This window comes from Euprymna scolopes, chromosome 7 (assembly GCF_053919585.1).
Source record: "Euprymna scolopes isolate OS-2025 chromosome 7, ASM5391958v1, whole genome shotgun sequence".
In the NCBI taxonomy this organism is placed as follows: domain Eukaryota; kingdom Metazoa; phylum Mollusca; class Cephalopoda; order Sepiida; family Sepiolidae; genus Euprymna; species Euprymna scolopes.
The window spans coordinates 103832473-103845154 of NC_136488.1; the positions used below are offsets into that span (position 1 = coordinate 103832473).

The window sequence follows — 12682 nt, forward strand, 5'->3', positions numbered from 1 at the left end:
CGACTTACTTAGAGGTGAAGTCACTTACGGCACTTAGAAGGTAACGTAGAGATTCGAGACTACTTCCATTCTTTACTGCAAAGAATGTTGTATATAATTAAAATTGCATTATAATGTGATAAATTTGAAGTTTTAAGGGGTTTATGCCCAATAATCCCCTTAGGGGTGGGTCTTGAAATTCAAGAACAATCACATTATTTTTCTCAGTAATTTTACATAAGAATACACTTTTAGATGTTATGTACATTTAACCTCGCTTTCTTTAGGAAACACGCACATACACAGAAATTGAGAGAATACATACACACACATATATACATGTATTATGTAAAAGAAGCTATTACAATGGAAATATCTATTTGCATAAAGTTAGAAATTCGTATAAATCTTTGCATAAAGTTAGAAATTCGTATATATCTATATTAGAGGATTCACTTCTAAGCTCATTAACAGATTACGTTATGTGAATGTGAGAGCAAAGCTCTATGTAAATAAAGGCACATTATAGTTTAATATATTATACTTTGTGTCTGAATCGAATTATGGCTATGACACAATGATTTGCGTTCAATGGTGACTAGAAATATTAGTTTTGTTTAAAATTACATTAAGATATCATATCTCATGCGGATACGAGGCCAAATTTTAGACCTGTGAATTCCGGATAATTAGAGTTCATTTAACATAGTAAAAGCAAATTCGTATGAGCAAGCATGGTGCAACTCTGTTTTTGATATTCTTGCAGAAATGAGTATACGAATGGTTGCCAGCATCCCTAAGTGAAAGTGATATTATGGAACCAACTGAATTCGAACTTATGTGGCATGGGAGTTGTATGAGAGATATTTCTGAGATGGAAAATCTGAAGCTGTATGGGGTTGAATGGAGAAGCATGTACAAGTTGAGGTTTTAAGTCTATTTTATCTTTTATGGATTCACCATGGCAAGTGTAGTTTTTCAAACCTAAAAATGGGGTTGTCTATATGATATGCGGACACAATACAACTTAAAGATAGAAACAACAAGAGATTTTCCTCTGATCGGCTAGTTAATCAGAGTCGAGTCAACTTCCAAAGTTCTGTAGGTATTTTCAACACAGTGTAGGTGCAGAACGAGTGAGGTAGCAATCAGTCAGAACAATCGTGATCCAGGCACAATAAGACCACAAGGGTCAATCAGATTCATGGATGAATGAGTTCATGTGATTTAATACACTTCTTAAACATTGCTATTAAGATGAGCGAAGCGATGTTTCTGTATCGCGTTCTCCTAATGTGAAGTGGTCGTTTATTCAATGTCATACGCAATAAGCAACCTGATTTTCCCCAGAAAGATCACGCTGCGCACATTTTCATCTATTTGAAACTTCTCCAAATTCTTTTCGGTTTGTGTTGGACAGTCTTCTGGCCGACATTGAAACGCCCGCTGCGTTCTCAAGCTGTAATGGCCTGATTTATTGCAACAGTCGTCTTCAGTGCCTCGAGGTCACTCTCTATTGGTATGACCACCTACTGGCACATCGCGTAGATTAAAGTCCCGTTTCTCAAACACTTCATACATGAAACGCGAAACGTAAAATGAATATTTGGTCGAACACCAATCAGACTGTGTGCAATTAAAATTACTGCAATTTTACAGAACAGTATAGCCAATTAATAAAAATAAACGCTGAAAATTGATGTCGATAAAATAAAATACACTTAGTTTCATGTCGGCCAGCAATCATCATATAGTTTGCTGGCTATATGACGCTTGCTATATCTGCAACAAGACTTGTAACAACAATACGGAGCTGCTCAGCTATCTACGTGCCCTTAGCCGGACATTGCAATGTTCTTTAGTAAAGTGGCAATCTCTATTTAGATAAAGTTATAGATGCTTCTATTTATATGGACAGTATTCGCTAAAAAAAAAAAAAACTAATTAATCGATCGACATGAATGTTGAAACGCAGCTGCTTGTCGTAAAGGGTTCAAATAATTAATTTAGTTTTGTACAACGGGATGTGAAACCACTTCATGAAAATTCAGTTATCACCGGATTTTATGAATTTTTACAATAGTTATTAGACATCAACAAATAAATATTCCGCACATTTCAGTTTCTTTGGATTATTTTAATCTGTTGTTTTAGCGAGCATAATATGAGCACAATCTCCCATTTGAAAAATTTAAATGTGTCAGCTTTGCATTGAATTTAATCTATAATAAAGAGACAGCAATTAAGCAATATTCATTGAATTTCAGTTTCTTTTTACAACTTAATTTTAATCCTTAAATGAGACATCTTCTAGAATCAGAATCATATAATGGATTTTGATAAACATTAGAATAAAGATTCAAGAGTTAAGATTAAGTATCATTATATTTTGATTTTAATATTTGTAAGGAGGCATAAAAATGGCGCAAAATTGTTCTCTTAGTGGAATTCATTTTACTTGTTCTATTATAAATATAATGTATAGTTTGAGAGTATGCATGCGTGTAGGCTTATTCGCGTTAATAATTTGGACATTTTTATCTATGTACGCGTACATACATATATGATGCTTGCAACGTCTTGTCAGACGAGTGCCACCCCCTCAGTCACTGAAAGTCCATGTGCCCCAAGATGACATTTTAGCCCTGCCAGCAACTTGCACACCATCAAGCAGACATAACACTGAAGTATACATACATATATATAAATACACGCATACATACACATACACATATATAAACATACACACATATATACATAGACATACATACATAGACATACACATACATACACACATGATGATTGCAACGTCTTGTCAGACGAGTGCCACACCCTCAGACATTTAAAATCCATGAGCCCAAAAGCCTGAGGGAGTATCTATACAAAGATGATGTTACAGAGTCTTAGCTTTGTACGACAGCTAAGTCTCTCTCTCGGTTCAAAATGTTGAGACTCAGCAACAAGCAAGAGCAAGATAGCCAGAAACAAATTAAACTGCAGACCAGCTTAATGCGGGTACTGGTCTCCCGCTTTATGGTTTTTTAAATCAGAGATTTGCTTCTCCTAGAAAGGTTGCCTTCACCACGGCTTACGGGAGCCCTCTCCACCCCAATACACATACACACACACACACACACACACACACACAAATATACACGGTGCTAGTTGGCCGTTGACCCAGAAAAAGAGTTCATTCGCCCTTTGGAAGGTCTTGTTTTTAATCCTCCAGGGAGACTAGCCGCCCTCCTCACCAAACAAGTCTGGTGGGGGAACCAGTTTAGTCGCCGGTGACCCGACCATGAGGCAGGTAGTACTGGGTTACATGGTACCAGTAGCATATGACATGACTTGACACAAACACATACATACCTACATACATGCACACATACATGCATATACATACTTACACACATACATGCATATACATGTATACACACATACATATACGACACATATATGCATACATACATATATATACATACATACACGAACATATACATATTTACACACATTTATATATATACACACATACACACAAATACATATATATATATATACATATATACGTACACACATATATATACATACATATATACATACACATATACGAATATATATACATATATATATACATGCACACATACACATACATATATACACACACATACATATATACATATGATAGCAGATCAGTTATTACATGCTTTATATTTTAAATGTGATTATAAAAGATAAATAAAAAAGAAATCAATTTGCCTTTTCACTTTTTGTTGAAAATCAAGTCGATCACTCTAAAGAAAGAGAAAATTGAACACAAATGCTAAATATTTGTCTAGAAAATAAAATAATACTGCCAAACAGAACTAATTGATGTATTAAAATCGAATAAATAACTGCATTAAAAAGTAACAAATAATAGTTAATCACTAAAATTCTCTTTTCCAAGTCAACATGCAAATTAGTTAACTTTGCGTGTGATCTCCAATATACATATTAGCAGTATATAAAATGGTGTATTTATTGTGCATAATTGAATTTACTTGAAATAGGATATTTTGACTTTACCGTTAATGCGAAGAACGAATCGCATTTTCGCATCTATTCATACCGATGTGTGTATGCTTCCAGTGTCGATAAATAGCCCATGTGTTCCAAATCCTCTCAAAACTAATGTTCCAATGGCTATGCAGTGATAGTGTATATGTACGTGTTCTTTCCTTTATTCCATGGATAGCTTTTGGCTTTGTAAAAGGGAACACACAAATTTGAGAATATTTTTAAGCAACTGGAGTTAAAAATAAACCAGGAAAAGATAAATGACGGTGAGTAAAAAAAAGAAAGATATCAAGACAAAGATAGGTAAGAGGCAAACAAAATAAATAACCGGGCGTTCAGGATAATTCAATGGAAAGGAAAACACGATATAATATCTTGGCCAATAATTGTTGTATTTTCAAAATTCTAAGGCATCTTCAAGAAAATCATTTGCTGAGTCTAGCTTATTCGAAAAAGCCAGCTGTGGTCTCTACCAGAAGGACTTTAACACGGAGCAAACAGCCTTGATGGCGTCCTTTACCAGAAGCACGAACATCAGTTTAATTTTAGCAATCAACTCCTCGTTTGTGCTGCAGGTGGTACGGTTGGTTTCTTTCTCAACTGTGCGCCACACATAATAGTACATGGGATTACAATCAGGTGAGCTAGGACCGCTACTTGTTGGGACTGGTGAAGTCATGGAAGGTTTTCGAAGTTATGACACATTGTTGACACACACAAAGCCTTCAGTCAGCCACTCTCTTCACCCAGTGTGTGTGTGTGTGTGTGTGTGTGTTTTACACAGTGGTCACGACTTATCAAGGCCAGGAAGCCACTCAGGGATAAGGGTTATTGCAAGTACATTACGTTAGTGTGGAGATTTGATGAAGTGTTTACTTAAGGGGCGGTTCATTAGGAATTTGTTAACGTTGGACTTGAACACATCCAAGTTGTAGTCAGGTGGGAAGCAGACAGAGGGAACAGAGTTCCACAGGCGTGCAGTTCTAAGAAAGAAGCTTTGTTCATGGAATCCACGTTTTGATTTAGGCACAGATAAAGAGTGGGGAAAATTTTTCACAGTGGATTCGGCTAGACGGGTGTTTTTCGTGAAAAGTTGGTGAGGGAGGACCAGAGATTGGAGTTCAGACGAGCACCTGCCATGGAAATAACGATAAAACAAGGATAGGCTCGCAACGTCTCTTCTGTGGGAGAGAGGTTGCAGGGTAGAGAAAAGGGCATCCCCCACTAAGCCACGAAGTCTATTTTGTACTCTGTCAAGGCAGGATAGGCTGTTTTTAGCAGCTCCTGCCCAGATATGGCAACAGTATTCCATCCTTTGACGTACTTGGCTTTTATATAGATATGGAATTGCATCAGTAGTGAGATATCTTTTGGAGCGGTAGAAGGATCCCACCATCTTTCCAGCGACCTTGGCAACAGACTTGATGTACGTGTTCCATTTCAGATCAGGAGTAAAGGTCAAACCCAGAAGCTTGTCAAAACACGGGGCCTCTCCCAGACGAGAGCCATCCATCACAATTGATATCAGATGGGGATCAGAGCGTTGATGATGTAAGGATAGGAGTTTGGTTTTGGATGCATTAAAGGTAACCAGCCGCATCTTCCCCCACTGAACCACGTGCTCGAGATCAGAGGAAAGAGAATCAGAGAGAACTTTGTCACTTACAGCCTTTGATGTGTTGCCCTAGATGGTCGTGTCATCAGCATAGATGTGAACGAATGATTTAAGTATGTGTTTAGGGAGGTCATTGATGTAGATCAGGAAGAAAGTTGGGCCCAGAATTGACCCCTGAGGGACTCCAGCATTAATACTGCAGGCTTCTGATTTTTGTCCATCGACCACTACTCTTATGAGCCTATCGGAGAAATGATTTAATGATTGAGAAAACATTTCCAGTTATACCGTAGCTGGAAATCTTGTGAAGTAGACCCTTATGTCATACCTTGTCGAAGGCTTTTTATATGTCAAGAGCAATTGCCCTAGAAAGGAAGCCTTTGTCAAGAGATTCACTAATCATGTGAGATATAACCGTCAGCACATCTGCGGTAGATCTTGCAGAGCGGAAACCATATTGTGTGTCACTAAGAAGGTTGTTTCTGCTGAGGTGGTTGACTATTTCTCTATTTAATATGGATTCCAGCAACTTACTCATAACACACAGGAGACTTATTGGTCTGTACTGAGAGGGAGATGACTTATCACCTGAATTCTTAAATACAGGGCAAACTGATGAGGTCTTCCAGGGAGTCGGAAAGCACTTCTCCTTAAGGCAGCGCTTAAACAGTTTCGTAAGTATGGGAGCAAGTTCTGGTTGAAGCTTTTTTAACACTATAATTGGGATGCCGTCAGGGCCAATTGCTTTACTGGAATCAAGGTTCCTGATTAGCTTGGCGACCTCATGCATGGATATTTGCATGTTACCTAGCGTGTTCTGTGTTATAGGAGGAAATATGGGGAGTTGATGGCCTTCGTCGCATAGGGTAGAATTAGCTGCAAAGTTCTTTGCAAATAGTTTGGTCTTGTCTGACGCTGACGAGATGACCTCTGGTCCATTGATAATGGTTGGGATAGAACGCACACTTCTGTTCATGATCCTATTTGTTATTTGCCAAAACTGGTGGGAACCAAGCCGCTGATCAGCTACCTTGGATTAAACAGACTGGGCATATAGCTCTCTTGCACTTTTTATTACTCTTTTACAGTGGTTGCTGACAGTCCTGAAAGCAGCTTCAATCTCAGTGCATCTATTACGTTGGTAGCTATGGAAAAAGTGATTTCTGTGCGCGATAGCAGTAGCACATTCTGGGGAGAACCATGGCTGACTGTTAGGTTTTTGTTGGAATTTTTTAGATGGTATGAATTGGTCTATGCCTACAATTAATTATTCGGTGAGATCTGATACTATAGAGGACACTTCCTTTTTAAACATGGAGTGCAGAGGTAAATCAGATATGAATGTACGGAAGCTATACCAGTCAGCCATAGAGTATCGGTATACAGTACGGTGGAGGGGTACGTCTGTTGACTTATTACATTTCGTTTTTATCTTAACTGATACAACGGAGTGGTCGGAGGATCCTAGAGGAGAATGAACGGAACGTTCCATTGTGCTTTCTCATTTTTAGTATGCGCACTCTATCTTTTTCTAGTGCGTGTGTCTCATGGACCTCTCTTTTTATTTTTGTATATGCCTTTCCCTCTTCCTCTTTCGGAAGTGTGTATGCACTCTATATCTATTTTTATGTTATGTGCGTCTTCTCTCTCTTTCTGGTATGTCTATCTCCTACATATTCAAGTTGCAATTGCATTAAAGTAAATAAACTTTTGTATTGTGGCGCGGATTTTAGGGACTAAAATTCGTTTTATTGTTTAATATATTTATGTTCATGGTGAATAATCTGAATATAATTTCCTTTACAGAAAATATTAAATTATAAATCAGACAAAGCCAAGCAAAGCCGAATATGCTTTTTTTAAGTTGCAATATTAACTTATTTGTTTTGCAGGAAATATTGTTATCACGATCTCTATAATTACGTGCGTCTCTGTTCACTTGCCTCTTCACGAAAGATGAGTTAAATTAAAAAAGGGAGCGGCTAGATTGGGACAAAAATTAAAATTGTCTCGATGTAGAATGAAGAAAATGTGTACAGTATCAGAACAGTAAAAAAAGTAATTGTTTTGTCAGATATCTTAGTTATTTTATGAACCTATTCTGTTCTAGTGAACTCGGATAGAGTCGAAGTAATACCTAAATGTTTTCTTTAGATCCTGCGAAAATGTAACTATTATAGAAACTTATTAAAAAAACAATAATACACACACACACACACACACACATATATATATATATATATATATATATATATATATATATATATATATATATAGGTTCATAAAATAACTAAGATATCTGACAAAACAATTACTTTTAGAAAAATAGATTTTCTTCGTTTAATCAAGCGAACATGAAATTAAACAAAGAATACGCCTTTGAAAACGAAATTAAAAATGGTTGAAACAATTATGATTATTTTTGTTGATATTTTTAAGATTTCCAATGAAGCAATCCTTTTCGATTCATTAAAGCCATTTGTTGCTAAGAAACGCAGCGTTAGCATGTAGTCTTTTTTTAAGATAACACCGTACTGACATTTGTTAATGTTTATCTAACTTCATATTTGAAATCTTAATTTTTTAAACTTTTTTAAAAAGTAAACTGTAAACCTAATGATATATATTAACTGTAAACCTAAAGTATTTTTTCGAAGAAACCTTTCTACTTTCAATATATCTTAAGCCGGATAACGCCGCGTTTGTTCCTTGCTAATGGAGTCAGAGATGGCTTCGTGGCTGGGTTCAAATTTCCCGACAGGTAGTAATCGTGTCACCTTGCACTGATGATTCCCGAAAGGATCAAACACTAGTGTCTGTAGGCATTAAAAAATTATTGTTGTAATAATTCTGTCAGCCTCTTTAAGAAACTCGGTTCTTATTGTTGAGCACTTTAAAATTGAAATAGAAAGTCGGTCACCAAGTTCGCATGCGAAGATCATGATGTTATAATCATTAGATCACCATGACCGGATGTTACGACATGTAAACAAATGTTAAAATTTCAACGATTTTTCTCGCGGTTAAGATTGAACGTGGGGGTTGTTCCTTGCTAATGAAGTCAGAGATGGCTTCGTGGCCGGGTTCGAATCCCCCGACCGGTAGTAATTGTGTCACTCTGCACTGATGATTCCCGAAAGGCATTAAAAAATATTATTGTAATAATTATATAAGTATATTAATAGAATTATTATTATAATATATAATTGCCAAGTTTCATTTTTTTCAAATTTGACACGTTCCCAGCTATTTAACCGGTTAAAACTCAAATTGATTTTTGTTTCACAGGTTCGAATATACCTTATACAAAGTTTCGAGTATGTAGATCCAAAATTGACAGAATAATTTGTTAGAGACCGTTTCGAGATAGAGATAGAAATTTACTCTAAATGCAGGACCAAATGCTTTGCAATTGTGGACAATATAGAAAATATACGCTAAATATAATGAACAATATAGAAATATAATTGTACGCTAAATATTGTGAACAATATAGAAAATATACGCTAAATATTGTGGACAATATAGAAAATATACGCTAAATATTGTGGACAATATAGAAAATATACGCTAAATATTGTGGACAATATAGAAATATAATTGTACGTTAAAAATTGTGGACAATATAGAAAATATACGTTAAATATTGTGGACAATATAGAAAATATACGCTAAATATAGTGGACAATATAGAAATATAATTGTACGTTAAATATTGTGGACAATATAGAAAATATACGTTAAATATAGTGGACAATATAGAAATATAATTGTACGTTAAATATTGTGGACAATATAGAAAATATACGCTAAATATTGTGGACAATATAGAAAATATACGCTAAATATTGTGGACAATATAGAAAATATACGCTAAATATTTTGGACAATATAGAAAATATACGCTAAATATTTTGGACAATATAGAAAATATACGCTAAATATAATGGACAATATAGAAATATAATTGTACGCTAAATATTGTGGACAATATAGAAAATATACGTTAAATATACGCTGTGCGTCGTGGTAAAATGTAACTAGCCATCCACAACAAAATAAACAAATACTAGGGGCGTGCAATAAATAATGCCCCTGGCCCACTTTCCATAGGAGTAGAGCAACGAAACTTGGCACAGTTATTAGTCTTTCTCTACATAGGAATCACGCAGAGTTATGCATTTCACCCATCGTTTGATGCAGCTCTGGAGACCGTTTTTGTAGAACACCCCAGATGGGTCCTCCAACCACGACGTGACTGCAGAAATCAAGGCTGCATCATCTGGGAAACGCTTTTATTTCAAAAACAACTTCATGGCTGGGAAGAGGTGAAAGTCAGAGGGTGCAATGTCAGGAGAGTAGGGAGGCTGGGGGATATTTCATAACCACACGCCTGTGCTTCTGATCTGGCGACATGAGCGTTGTCCTGCAGGAGGAGGGTACCTTTGATGATCTTGCCCCACCTCTTGATTTTGATAGCTTCCCTTAATTTCCTCAAAAGTGAAGCATAATAGGCTCCTGTAATCGTGGTACCCTTTGTCAGGAAATCTGTCATCACTACTCCATCCTGGTCCCAGAAGACTGTGAGCATGACCTTGCCAGCGGAGGGCTGCACCCTTGCCTTCTTTGGAGGTGGTGAGTCCAAGTGCTTCCACTGCATTGACTGGGCTTTGGTCTCTGGATCATAGTGATGGACCCGGGTTTCATCCTGTGTAATCAGTCTTTTGAAAAACTTTGACTCATCTTCTTGGCACATCTCCAAATTCATCCTCGAGCACTCGACGCGTTCTCGCTTCTGGAATGGTGTGAGAAACCTGGGGATCCATCTGGCAGACACCTTATGCATATGCAAATGGTCATGAATGATAGTTTCCACAGACTCTGTACTAATCTTGACATCTTGGGCTATTTGGCGAATAGTAATGCGCCGATCTTCCAAAATGGCAGCCTCAACTTGACGGACACATACTTCATCAATGACAGAAGGGGGGCGACCAGGTCTGGGAGCTGTTTTCACAGGCTTCTGGCCATGTTTGAATTCACGATGCCAGCGTTTTACAAGGTCATATGATGGGGCATTATCACCATAAGATTCTTTCATTTCATCAAAAGTCTCCTGTGGTGTGCGTCCTTTCAAATACAAAAACCGGATCATTGCTCGACATTCAACAGACTCCATTTCCCACCTGACTCAGTTTAAACACCTGTAAAACAGAAACCACAATTAGTTCAGAGCTGTAATTTGCCACATAACCCGTAGAGATATAAATCATTGCACATGCAAAATTTCAGCTAGATCAGACAACTGGAAGTGAGTCAGGGGCATTACTTATTGCACACCCCTCGTAAATAAAATATAACGAAGAATGAATTAATAAAAGTTCTTTTTATACGGAATATGCAAATTAGTACATTCACAAATCTGTGTGAAACATTCTGCGCTTATAATACCTAGGCCATTTGACTGCTGCTAAAATATGCGAAATCACAATAATAAACATTGTCAAATACCGGGAACTCCATTTGTTTACACAATGAGTATTGTAGTTATACAATTTATTATTTCGTTTACAAGCAAACTCAAGCTAAGTATGGGAGGATATTTTATATCATTTTTGTGTTAAAATAAAAAGAATAATGTATCTAATTATCTAATATCTAATTCATTTTATTGCGAATGATTTCGATTCTTCGCCGAATCATTTTCAGGTGACAGTTTTGTTAACATTTGGAAAGTTCATTCGTTGCATATATATATATATATATATATATATATATATATATATATATATATATATATATATATATTGCGTGTATTTAGGCAGCATTTTTTCATTCAGACAGACATTGTTAAAAACAACAGAAAGCTTCTGTTTAGTGATTACTTTTTCAATTTTTCAATTTTTCGTATTATCTTTTTTGCATATACATCGAACGTATGGATATATGATCTAAGCATTTTTTATTCTCGAAGTGTCTGCGGATTTAACTTTTCGTGAAATCGTCTTGAAATGATCAGGAAAGTGTGTTAGTCTCGGTAAGGAATTATGGGAATATTTATTTAAATGGTAGTAAATGGGGTGCGAGCGAGGATCATTGGACTGCTGACACCGGTGGAACGGGTTGGTGATATATATATATATCCAAAGAAAGAACTTGCCAAATGTTAATAAAAACAAATTAAATTAGGGAATGGTAATCAAGCACGAAGGTCAAACTTAATAAAAGTTGTAAATGTTTCGCAAGAAGAGAGATTAATGTTCTTAGATAAAAAAAAAATGACATGCAAAAAGAAAGACTGCATGAGTGAACAGGAAAGCCCGAGAAAGACAGCACTGAACAAATTGTAAAGTCTGGTAATAAAATAAATTTATACAAAAAAAGAGGGAAGGGAGATTTACTGTTCGTTTCCTTAGCACGAAATAAACAAAAAGACGGCAAAATAGAATGGCAAACGAAAATGGAAGGAAAAGAGAAATGAAAGAAGAAATTCGAAATAGAAAATGAAAAAGCACAAAAAAGAAAGAGAGCGAGTCGAAGTAGAAGACAAAAGGAACATACAAGAAAAGACATAATAAAACTGCTTGGGTACGAGAAGAGGGTGTCTCGTCGAATAGTTACTGCTTGAAATCCTGGTGATAAAACGTCTTTCGTTTAAGCCGGACAGAAATTACAAGTTTATTTGTCAAGGTATAAAAATGTACAAGTCGACTTTGTGGTGTTTTTAGTGGACAGGTCTACATTACTGACCAACCTTTTCTTCCTGTTTTCTCATTTAATACAACGATGTCTAGGGATTAGGGCAAACAACTTTCGTTTACAGTAAGTTTTAAAGTTACTTTTTCAAAATATCTGTTTTTGTGTACCTGACGTGAAAAAATATACAAATATCTGCAAAAATAATACACTTCCAAAGGATTTTATACATACACGCATACAAACATATGCATACATACGTATACATACATGAACAGATATACATTCGTACATATATACAGGGTGACCCAAAAAACGGGCCCCAACTCTAATTAG

The 12682-nt window shown here is 36.2% G+C and overlaps 1 protein-coding gene across 11 annotated transcripts in view; it reads left to right on the forward strand.

The window, feature by feature from the left end:
* The window catches only part of LOC145279872 (cytosolic carboxypeptidase 1-like), a 657874-nt gene that overhangs the window by 172683 nt on the left and 472509 nt on the right, over positions 1-12682 (forward strand). Inside the window, exon 1 of one of the 11 annotated variants that reach the window (XM_080131328.1) lies at positions 11864-12472. The exons of 9 other annotated variants lie outside the window; for them this stretch is intronic. The gene's annotated coding sequence lies outside the window, so the exon portion shown is untranslated. Of the gene's footprint in view, positions 1-11863; positions 12473-12682 lie in introns of those variants that run through there. One more of the 11 variants, XM_080131329.1, reaches the window with a different exon arrangement.